We start from the raw sequence: 12,603 nt of genomic DNA on the forward strand, positions 1-12,603 counted from the left end.
TCACTCTCAAGCCAGACAGTCAATCCACAAGCACGCCCAGGCACACAGAAGGGTCAGACAAGAGAACAGCTACTCTCTAAAAAGTACTATTCTCCAACTCAGGATTTAAAAACAGCCTCTCCTAAAAGATGTGTTATTAAATGCTGAGCTCAGGGATATCAAACACTCATGTCTTATCTTGTTCCTATGAGAAGATAGGCGGATAGCCATTGGCACCAGCCTCCCCCATGTTAGCCTATGGAGCAAGATAACCTTGCAGCAGTAAACACACAAAATGGCCGTTGTTCACTACCAGAACATGTTACCTGCACTAGTACATGCTCTACCTTTTACATACACTGCACCCTGCCCAGGGGGGTACCTTGGGCCTGCCATAGGGATGACTGACGTGTATAAAAAGGGAAGGGTTAGGCCCGGTCAGTGTGGACACTGGCCAGGAGGACATGGCAGTCCGGGGACTGCAGGCAGACGTGCGGTGGCAGGCCTGAGACACCATTTTAGGGCTACACAGGTGGGTGGCGCAATCAGCGCTGCAGACCCACTAGTAGCATCTGTCATCACCAGCCCTGGCACACACAGTGCACTTTACTAGGGACTTCGTGGTGATACAGATATGCCAATCAGGTATATCCAATCAATATGACATTTTACACAGGGAGCACTTACACTCTGGCACTGATTAGCAGTGGCAGAGTGTCCAAAGCATCTAAACCAGCAAAAACGAAATCCAGCACAGCATCAAAAATCCAGGTAGCAGAGGCAAAAGATAGGGGAAAAACCCACGCCAAGGATGTCAGGTCTAACAAATATGATTTACTATTCCAACTCCAGTCTGTGCAGACAGTAGGGAAGGTGTTGGATTTAAAATCCAACACCTTTTCCCCCTTCCGCAAGTCGTGGTTTCGATTATCGGGGTAATGGTATTGCATTGTTAGAACGCGGTCGTTGTAATGACCGCATTGTAATTACATGCGGGGTCACAGATCCGGGGTGAGTGATGTTTACTGCGTGAGGAAGATGGGGTGAAATAGCGGGTGTGTACAAAGAGGCAAAGTTGCGGTTACAAAAGAGATTTTCTAAAACCGTGAACATCATCATGCTGCACCACAAATTTTATACTCAATCTCAAAAACCAAGTGAGCCTGTGGATGATTTTTTGGTGAGATTTGGGCTAGTGACAGACCAACTGATTAGAGATCAACTCATAGTTCAGTGCAATAACAAGAAGATGCAAGAGTGACTCTGGGCAGCCAACAATCCCAATCTAAAGGAGGCCATTGATATATCAAAAGTGGTCAAGGAGTCTGACAAGTACATGAAGGAAATGCAAAGGACGGGCAGTAAGAGTACTGAGGTAGCGGAGGTAGACAGTGACATGTAGTTGGTGGCACTGATAAAGAAGAAACTGTGTGTTTCTAGTGCAGCACAAAACAAAGGGGGAACAACAAAGGCTATCAGTTTGCCGAATGCCCAGCGCAGAAACATAACATGGCAATGTTATAGGCGCGGCAGCAGCGCTTACCCAGGAGATTTTAATTATTGTTACGCAATAGGCAGTGAATGTCGTGCCTCTGGTTAGAATGGTCATTTTGTGTGCATGCGCAAAGCAACCACCAATGGTGGCTTCAATTGGGGAAGTGGAGGATACAGTGGAGCACAGGGTACTTATGGTTGACTCTAAAGGCAGTGTTTAGAATTCTGCAGAGGGTGGGAGAAGAAGAACACATTACAAAGCTGATTTTAGAGTGGATGGGAGGATTGTCACTTTGATGGTTGATTCTGGATCACTCTATACCATAATTCCCAAGAGTCTGTTCGAAAACACATGGCCTGGGAAGAATTTGTGCACAACTGATGTCATTGTGAAGGGGTATCAGGTGCTAGCATTGGGGTAATGAGTTATATAGCTAAAAAGATTGAGTTCATGGACAGCCTCACTCAGAGGAAAGTGTACATGGCCAGTGAAGGTCCACGAATTTAAGGCTGGTCGCACCAGTATGACTTGAACATCACAGTTAATCCTTGTGCTGTGGATCAAGTCATGGGTATTGATGATTCAGACTTGTCTGTTTCGTTGGATCAATGTAAGGCAGAGTTTCAGAAAGAATTTGGTCAAACAAAGTGTTATCAACACAAATAATCTTGAAGAGGATGTCATCCCTGTTACGAATGTGGTGGTGGCAATACAGGGGGAAGTCTGATGGATTGTAGAAAAAATGGTCCAAGATGGGGTGATTGAACCAGTTGAGACCACACAGCGGTTATTTCCAGTGGTGATAAAGAAGAAGGCTGCTGGGTCACTGAGGTTTTGCATGGACTCACGCAGCCTAAACCAGAACATAGTTATGGGAAATTATCCGCTACCTAACATTACTGAATTTATATTTTTGCTGGCGGGGGAAAATACTTCACCAAACTCAATCTCAAGAATGCTTACCATCAGGTCATGTTACCCCCTGACTCTGAGCATTTAACAGCATTCATCACTACTGAGGGGGTGTTCCAATTTAACAGGTTGCGATTTGGCTTGTCCTCGTCGGCAAGTGTTTTTCAGAGGCTTATTTCTAGTATGTTGTCTGGGGTCAACAATGTAGTCGTCTTCTAGGATGAGAATTTAGTCTTTGGGGACCCCATTACTACTCAAAATGGCACCTTGAGGGAGGTTTTGTCTAGCTTGTTGGATGCAGGTGTCAAGTTGCAGAAGGAGAAATGCACATTTTTAGTAGGAGAGGTTGAATATTTAGTGTACCTTGTTTATGGGGAGGACGTGAGACCTAAAGTGAACCTGGTCAGTGCCTTTGTGAATTCCGAGATTCCTGATGATGAAGACAAATTGTGTGCCTTCATTGGACTCGTGGACTACTACTTGAAGTTTGTGAGGGATTTTGGGCCAGATGTATGACCCTTACATTTTGCGACTCACAAATTGTATCGCTTTGCGACTCGCAAAATACAGTGTACAACAGTGTCACAGACACTGTTAGCGATTCCCAATGGGGTGGCAAATTGCATGCTTCATCAATATTTAAGAGAAAAGAGCAATTTGCGACCCCATCGGGAATAGCTAGCACTCCCAGGGATGGTGGCCTGCTGGGGTCGCCGACCACCTAGTCTGGGACTGCTTTTTAAATAAAGGTTTTAAAAATGCAGCCCGTTTTCCTTAAAGGAAAGCGCGATGCATTTAAAAAGGAACAATTAAACTTTTCAGTTTCATTTTTTAAGGTGCCTGGGACCACTGCCTGCTCTTAAAAAAATATTTTCTCACACACTCACAAAGTGGAAGGCGTCCCCTGGTGACCCCTTCCCGTTTGCGAGTGGTTTACCACCTACTTGAAGTAGGTGGTAAACTGCAAGTATTTTGCGGCCGCAAATGCGATTGCAAAGCAATAGTACTTGGCAGTGAATCTCGCTATTAGGAAGGGATGCCCCTTTCTAATGGCGAGAGTCGCAAACGCTATTTTGCGAGTCAGTGATTCTCAAAATAGCGTTTGTACATCCCATCCCTTTTTTGAGGAAAAAAGGGTTGTACATCTGGCCCTTTGCCTCCAAATCAGAGCCGTTGAGGGAGTGATCGAGGAAGGGGCGAAAATCTGAGTGGGGAGATCCTCAAAAGGAGGCTTTCAACTAATCAGACAAGACATTTCCTTTTTTTTTTTTATTTTTTTTTTTTTTATTTTTTTTTTTTATTTATTAGTTTTTGAAAGATATAGTACAGAGGTAAGACATTCAAGACGCCCAGCCCTCCCCCCACCCCCCACTCTGTGAACAACGGAATCAATGGCATTAAAAGAAGAATAAACATAGTTATATGACGCTGTAAGAGTCAGAAGAGAAGAAGAGAAAAAAGAGGAAGAAATGATAAAGAAAGAGAAAAAACTAAGAGATAGTCCGGGCATCAGAAAAAGAAGAGTGAAAAAAACAAACAGAAAACAGAAGAAAGAGTATACCAACGTAGGGAAAGAGAAAACAGACAAGGTAGAAGGCACAGGTCGGGTTAACCCTGATGCTCTAGCCAAGATGTTAGCTTTCCCCACACATCCAGGCCCTTCTTCCGACTTTTGAGCCCTTTCCTAGCATAAACAGCTTTTTCTAGATAGTATGTAGCGACTAGTCTGGCCAGCCACTGAGAGAATGGTGGAGGATCAGCATCCAGCCATGCGGAAGCAACGCAGATCCTCCAGACTGCCATTGCGATGAATATTAGTCCCCCACTTTTGATCTTAATAGTTTCAGATTGAGTCCCCAACAGGATGATTGTGGGGGTTAGCACAATAGTCTGGGTGGTGACTTCCCCTAAAAATTCCTGTACCTTGAGGAGGGTGGAGGCGAGTTTAGGACAGATTGCAAAGATGTGGATTGGGGCTGCCCCAAACTCAGAACACCGGGGGCATAATGTCCCTTTGCCAGCTCCCCACTTGGCGATCTTATTGGGGGTAATATACAAAGAAAAAATAGTTTTAAAATGTTGTGCCTGTAGTTTGGCTGAAAGCAAAATATTTTGAGACAATGCTATTGAATTAAAAAATATACTAGGTGAAGATTCGAGTTTGGTGTGCCATTTTTCGGCTACCTTTTGTAAGTCGTCTGGGGTTTGTCTATTTAATATGTTGTACAAAAGACCTATCCGAGGGGCCGTGGTGTCACGTAGTTTGTTGAGAAGTTCTACTTCCGTGAATCCAGCGTTGCCCCCAACCTTTCTGGAAAGAAAGTTGGATATAGATAGATATTTGAAAAAGTCTTGATTTTCCAGACTGTATTTAAGTTGTAGGTTTGCAAATGATTGGACTCCCTCGCTAGTAATGAGATCCCCCAATTTCGTGATGCCAGCCCTGTGCCAATCTGAGAAGTAGGACCTACCAAAAATAGCGGGAAGATTACAATTTGTCATGATGGGAGAGTAATAGTTGAATCTTCCCAACCCGAATATTCTACGGATATTACGAAAGACCTTATATGAGTTCATTAGGGTCTTGAATCTCACACGTTTGTAATATCCGAAAGAGGTCTCTCGGAGGAGGCAGCCCCAGTGGTCTTCACCGAGTAGAAGTTGAAATGGCGAGGAAGGGCCAAGTGTGGGTGCGAGGGGGGGTTCCCTCACCAGCTCAGAGCTATATTGCATAACTGTGGCCCAGTAGTAAAGCATAATGTTAGGGAAGGCCCACCCACCCCGCTCTCTAGGAAGGGATAATAGCCTTAAAGCCCTCCTGGGTTGTGAGTAGCCCCAGATAAACTGCGTGAAAATTTGCTGGAATTTCTGCAGATTGGCTTTACTGAATTCCAGGGGTACGGTACGAAAGAAATAAAGAAGTTTGGGAAAATATGTCATCTTAATCACGTTACATCTACCAACGAGGGTCAGATGTAGATTATCAATCTGTTTAAGGGCCTTCTTGGTATCTGCAGCAAGAGGAGCTAAGTTATCTGTTATGATTTCATCAATATTGGCAGATATGAAAACCCCCAGATATTTAGCTTTTGTCACTACTCTGGCATCAATCCAGGTGATTTCCTTGTTTACAATTATCTGGGTCTTATTTTTGTTCAAGGCATAGCCTGAAATTCTCCCAAATTTTTGTGCCTCTAGCTCCAATGCGGTTATGGCGTTCTCGGGGTCAGGGGAAGTTATGGCCAGGTCGTCCGCATAAGCCATAATTTTGGTGTTGGTGCCCTGGGTGCTGATTGCTAAGATGGCGGGATTCCTTTCAATTTGCTTGATGAATGGGTCTAGGTAAAGGGCAAATAACAGCGGGGAGCAAGGACAGCCCTGTCTGGTACCCCGTGAAATGTTAAATTGATCAGTAAGTCGCCCATTAATGGAGACACAAGCCGTTGGTTGTATATATAGAGCCTGTACCGCCTGCGTGAGTCTAGTCCCAAAACCCATCCTGCCCATGACAGCCCACAGAAATCGCCAGGAGACCCGATCAAATGCTTTTTCAGCATCTAGTAGTGTTAATGACATTGGGTCTCCTGCGGCCTGTGCTGCGTCAAACAGGGTGATGGCCCGCCTGACATGTTCCGTGGTGCCTTTTTTGGGAATAAAACCATGTTGCCATTCTGAAACTAAGGACTCGATCACAGAGGATATTCTGGATGCCAGTACTTTAGAGAAGACTTTAGAGTCGCAGTTGATGAGAGTGATGGGTCTGTATGAGCTCATCTCTAGTGGGGACTTACCCTTTTTGAGGAATATAGAGATTCTAGCATTGGACCAGGAAGCAGGAGGGGAAGCCCCATTAAAGATAGATGTTACCACGTTGGTGAAAATAGATTTAATTTGGGGGGCGAAGATCTTATAGAACTCTACAGGAATACCATCCATTCCTGCGGCTTTCCCGTCTGGTAAACTAGATAGAGCTTCCATAATTTCATCCCAAGTTGGAATGAGTTCTAGTAGCTCGGTGTTATCAGAGGTAAGCTGTCTGAGATCTATCTCGCTTAGATAACTGGCTATCTCGCTTTCGAGTGGGCCAGCTGCACTGCGGTTCTCCTCAGTGTATAGCTTGGAGTAGAATTCCTGAAATCCCTTCTGTATTAAATTAGGATCATTGGTCTCATTCCCTGTAATTAGTTTGATTGCATGTATTTCACTGCTTGTGGTTTGTTGCCTGGTTTTGACGGCTAAGTGGTGCCCAATGCAATCACTGCACTCGTAATTCTTTTCCCGCTGTGCTGCCCACTTGGCTGCGGTTTTTTCCGCAAATACAGCTCCTATTTCTGCTTTAGTAAGGACTACCTCTTTTTGGGCATTTTCAATATCTTGTCCTGCCTTAACCAATAGGACCAAGTTTGTTTCTGCTCTCCTTAATTTCTCCTGAATAGCATTAATTACCAACTTCTCCTTCCTGTTTTTCCTTATTGAGAACCTCAAGGTTTCGCCCCTAACCCCCGCCTTTAGTGTGTCCCAGACAGTCGTTGTTGAGGCGGTTCCGATGTTTATTTCTAGGAATTCCTGGATCCAACCTTGCATATGTACCCTGTAGTCTGCGTTTTGTAGAAGGGCTTTCTCAAAACTCCATCTAGGTGCCTCCTTCCACTTCCCTAATCCATTGATGTTTACTATAAGAGGGTTATGATCTGACATAAAGCGGGGTGCATTGTCTATGGTACAATTGTTAAGAAGTGAAGATGAGACAAAAAAGTAGTCTAATCTAACAAGAGTGTTGTGTGGAGCCGAAAAAAATGTGTAACCAGGTTGTGAAGGATTTAAACTGGCCCAAATGTCGCTTAACCCGTGGATCTGAATGAGGTTCACTAGTGCTTGAAATACTCGGGGTTTTCTGCCTTTGTATCTCCATTTATTGTCAATTTTCCAGTCGGAGGGCAAATGTATATTAAGGTCGCCACATAGGATAATGGGAGTGGGCCAATGGGCCAGCTCCCCTGAAACTATATTATTAATCCCTGGGTCGTCGAGATTGCTGCCATACAGAGAGCAGAGGGTAAAAGGAGGGTTAGAGAAAAGGTGGCATTCAGTTATTACCCATCGGCCGAGTGGATCTGATTTAACCCGGGGATTAGTAAGAGATAGTCTTCTATCTGCCAAAATTCCTACCCCTTTTGTCTTGGCGCCCTGCGTAGTGGCCCCCACGACTTTAAAGCCTAGTGTATCTAATAGGTGCTTCTGTGAACACTCTATGTGGGTCTCCTGAAGGCAGATTATATTGCCCCCTAGAGATCGTAGACCTTGAGCAACATTTTGCCTTTTAGAAGCATCATTCAAACCGCAAATATTAGCAGAGACAAGCCTAAGTGAATCTATCTTAGCCATCTAGGTGTTGGAAAAAAACATTTCTCCTCTCCCAATATCTTAAAAAGTGAATACAAAAATGTATACGCGCCAAAAAGTGCCCTTGATTCTGTGCCATTACTGGTGCCCGTCCCCACCCCCCCCCACCCTGCCCACCCCCCCTTCTTCTGAGCAATCAGGAATGACCTGAATGATGAAAGTCAGTCATGAGGCCCGGCTGTCAGCCACGCCTAAAAACTAAATAAAGCTTTCATTCGGCTAGTGGCCCCCTTTTTTTCTTCTCTCCCTTCTTCTTTCTCTCCTTTCCTCTTTTCTCTCTTTTCCTCTTCTCCCTAAGAAAAGACTAAACATACAGCGGAGTCAGCAATCAAAAAAAAAAAGCCCAAAAAAAAGGGCTGCCAACTATATTAGTTTTAAGATACACTTGAAACTGCTGTCATGCTGCCATGGTTACGGCCCATGGAAGCTTGCAAATTTATGGAAGCTGTAGAACGAGAGTAGGAATACAGAGAAGATAACAGGGGCAAGAGATTGAGCTTTTCATCTAAAGACCCTTTCAAGATTTCAGCTCGTTCAAATATTCACCAGCTTTTACTTCAGATAGGAAGACTTTGGTCCCCCCGTTGAAAATTACTTTAAGTCTGGCAGGATTCATTAAATATACTTCGGCCCCCAGTTGCTGGAACGGAGAGATCAATTGTCTCAGACGCCATCTCCGCTCGACTGTCTGATGGCAGAAGTCAGGTTTAGCGAAGAATAGTATACCATTGGCCCCTTTCTTAGAGTTGGGGCGGGCCTGATCGTAGATTAGCTGTCTAAGAAGAAAGTTGCCAAAATAAACCAGGAATACCCTGGGCTGTCCCCCTGTGGTGTTACCGCGGCCATGTTGCTGTCTCTGGTTGAAAGGAAAACGGTGCGCCCTCTGCATCTCGTGATCCCAGTCCCAACCCTGTTGGTCAGGGAAGGAGTCCTGCAAAAGTTTCACAATGAAGCGTCTGGGGTCATCCCCTTCCTTCCCCTCCGGAATACCAAGCAGGCGAAGATTGTTCCTGCGCTGGCGATTTTCCTGGTCCTCCATCTTCGCCATAAGGTCTACCAGGCAGGCAGTGTTGGATTCGCTCTTTTGCTTGACTGTCCCGGCTTTGGTTTCCAAATGCTCGGTGCGCGCTTCCACCATGGAAACGCGGTCGCTAATATCAGTGCAGGTTTTGTTCAGCCTTCTTATGCTTCCCTGAAGTTTCTTAGAAGCACTTTTGGCCGCACGATTGTCGGCCCGGACCTCCTCCTGAAACTCTTTAATGGAAGCAAGGATAGAGGCGAGGGATGGTTCCGCTAGGTCTGCAGGCGGATTTTTAATGGATCCCCACTGAGTTGTACTGGGATCATCTTCGTCCAAAGGATAGGACATTTGAGAGTCTGAGTAGTCCCATTTCAGCTGGCTACGCCGCTTGTTCTTACTACTGGGTTTCTTTGATCGCTGGACCGTGCCAGTGTCCTGTTTTGAGGCCTCGCTGTCCCCTTCACTTGTGTTGGACCCGCCCTCGCCCGAAGAGGTGGGTGTACTATCGGAGACGGAGTAGAAATGGTCGGGTCCTGCTTCCGGGGTCCAGGGAGCTTGTGCGCCAGGGGGAGCCTCTAAGTGCTGTATAAAGTTGGCTGTACCTGACATCTGAATTTTAGGCGCTGTGGAATGGGTACCAGGGCTCACAGCATTAAGACCACTGCTAAGCTCCTGGGCTATGAAGGCCGGAGTTGGTAGGGTTTGTTGTATGGTTGCCCCTTTCGGGGGATTGATAGGAGGTAAGCAGAGAGAGATACCTAAGTTTATAGCCGGATCTGGGAGCTCCGCAAGGGTGCCATGGGTGCCATAGGTGCCAGTGCCGGTGCCGGCGTCAGTGCATGGCATTTCCCTAGATTTGGTTTCTGCCAGGACTGTCTCTAGGTTAACCGCTAAACAAGCCTCTTGTAGCGGACCAGGTACAGGTGCTAGTGCATTCAGCATGGTTGGTGAGGCCGTGGTGATACTCTCAGTGGGGGGCGCAAGGGTCTTAACATTAGCAATAGCGCCTGTGGATTGAGTTCTGGTTCCCAAAAACAATTTAGCTAGGGGGGGCTGCATAGATGTTAAGTCTTTTGTGTCTTTTGTATCTTTTACATCCTTTAAATCTTTAGGCGGCCCGCCCCCCCAGCTCTGCCCAACAGTTTTTTGTTGCCACTAACCTCTGCTGTCTTGGTTTTGCCGCCTTTCCTGGCCCCCCGGGCGCTCATGTCGAAGTTGTAGATTTTGCTGAAAGCTGAAGCCAGAGGTGCTGTGAGCGGCAAGGTCCAGATCACGGCCGCACTAAGGCACCGATTTAGCAGAGGCAGAGGCAGAGGCAGGGAATCCGATATGCAGGTAAATATGAAAAAAGTGGCCTTGATTCTTCCCTCGTTAGTAATACCAAGTCCGCGCTGTAGATGCCGTGATTCACAACCTCTCGGTGGCAGCCTCAGCGTTCTCTGTGCTCTGAGAGCTGGCATCGCATCGCGGGACGCAGGGCGGCTAGCCGATCATCCACGCGTCTAGCGTAAGCAGCCGAGCAGCGCGAGCGCTCACGGTGACATTTCCAGTGCTGACATTCTAGCACGGTATGAATGCAATGTGAAAACTTCCCTCACTGTGGACGCTAGTGCCATTGGCATTGGGGTTGTTCAGTTGCAAGGGAAGAAGGTTCAGACTGTAGCCTTTGCTTCTCGATCATTGACAGTAGCGAAAGAATTACTCGGTCATTGAGCAGGAGGCTTTGGCTGAGGCATGGGTGACCAATTATTTGTGCTCCTTCAATTAGGGAATGAGGATAACACTCAGGACTGATCACAAGCTGTTGCTTAAGGTATTGGGTGCAAATAGGACAAAGAATAGTTATGGACGTTGCCTAGACTAGCAGTTAAGATGCAGGATTGTGATTGCAATGTTGAATTTCTGCCCAGTTGGTGGAACAAAATGGCAGATTGCTTGCCTAGATTGTCCAACACAGCTGCCAGGGAGTGTGATTTTGAAACGGAGGAGGTTGTAGCAGATGTGGAAGATGTGTTGGAGGGTGTTCATTGTAGTGTGTCAAGGGATGAGTAGGTGAAGGTGATGAGTGAGGATGAAGTACTTAAGGTGGTAATGAGAATGATCGGAGGAGGGTGCGAAGGGAAAGCACTTATTCCGATGCTGTGAAGCCTTATAACAAGGTGGTTGAGGAGCTCTCCTTGAGTGGGAACAGGCTCATTGTGCGTGGTGAAAGGTTCATATTTCCGGAAGCAGTGAGAAACAAGCTTATGCTCTTGGTGCATGACTGTCACATGGGACAGACGTTTACCCTTCAGAGATTGAAGGAGTGTTTTTGGTGGCCCTTGATGGATAATGATGCCAAACAGGGGGTAGAGAGGTGTGAAGAGTTCACAATCTCAGAGAAAAGTTTAAAAATAGGAAAGGGAGTTAGTGGGGATCAGCAGCATTTTGGAAAGCGGCTTCTGTGTAGGAAAAGATTAGTATGGATTTTATAGATCGATTTGATTTCTTGTCTGATCAGGAGAAGATCGCTGTGATCCTAGTGGATGCTAAATCGAGGTGGTTTGAAGTGGTGTTCATGAGGAGTGTGAATGCAAAGTCCACCCTTGCTGTTTTAGAGAGTATTCAGAAGAGAGGGTATTCCTTCCATAATGGTCACGGGCAATGGCAATCAACTCACTTCCAACGAGATGAGGAGATTTTTGGGAAAGGTTCGAGTGAAGCATCTTTGCACTTCATTATTTAACCCCAGGAGAATGGTCAAGTAGAGTGCCAACCGCAGGGCTGAGTGTAAAGAATGCAGTGAAGGACATGTTGTGGGCCTATTGCACCGCGCCCAACGCTGCCACTGGTAAAACCCCTTTTGAGATGACAAGAGGAAGGAAACCAGGGATCAAGTTGGTTCCTTCATGGTTGAGAGATGGGCATGTTAAGGATGCAGCGAGCACTGAGAGTTATGGTCAAATGGCAGGTGTGATTGCTGTGGGAGAATGGGTAAAGGTGAAACCTGTAGATGTGAGTCGAGGTTTGTCGAGATTTCAGGGTACCTATAAAGTAAGCGTTGTGGAACACAACTGGATGAGGTTGGACAATGATCAAATGTGGAATCTGAGGAGGGTTGCGTTGTTTCAGAAGGGTGTTGAGAGTCAAGTGCTGACAAACAGACAGGGTGGTTCATGTTCAGGGTGGATGATGATGGAGAATAGTTTTTTTTAAATCAAACACAGTTAGTGTGGGACAGGGTGCCAGAGGGGATCTTGTTTCCAGGAACGCCCGTGGTTCGGGTGATGATAGAGTGGTAACACCGGAAAGCAGAGTGTGCAGACCACCAGGGTGGTTAGGAGATTTTATGTGTGATTATTTGGGTTGTTACAGGTATAGGTTTAATGTTTTGTTCTCCATGTGTTCTGTGGATTTATCTCTCATCTCTGTGTTGTCGATGTGGTCTGCATTTCTCATCATCCTTCTGGTGGGTGGTGCTCTGGGGGTTCATCTGTGTTGTCACTGGTGTTTGTGTTCCTCGTCATGCTTTTGGGGGGTGGTGTTTTGTAGAGAGAAGGGATGTGTTATAATGCTGTTCTTATGTTGTGCTCATTTGCATTCTCCAAGAGGACATAATGTGTATATGTAAGAGGTTGTTCTATGACACAGTGAGCATTCTGAAGTGGTTGAGGAACACAGCAAGTAGCTGTTAGTGTCTGGCTGCTGGCACATGATTTCTTCTGCTAAATAAACTTGAGTACTGTGGTTTCTGAAGTCTCCAGTCGTTTGTGGATGAAGAACACAACAAAGGGCTATTGTTTGCACTACTCAA

This window comes from Triturus cristatus, chromosome 7 (assembly GCF_964204655.1).
Source record: "Triturus cristatus chromosome 7, aTriCri1.1, whole genome shotgun sequence".
NCBI classification, from domain to species: Eukaryota; Metazoa; Chordata; class Amphibia; order Caudata; family Salamandridae; genus Triturus; species Triturus cristatus.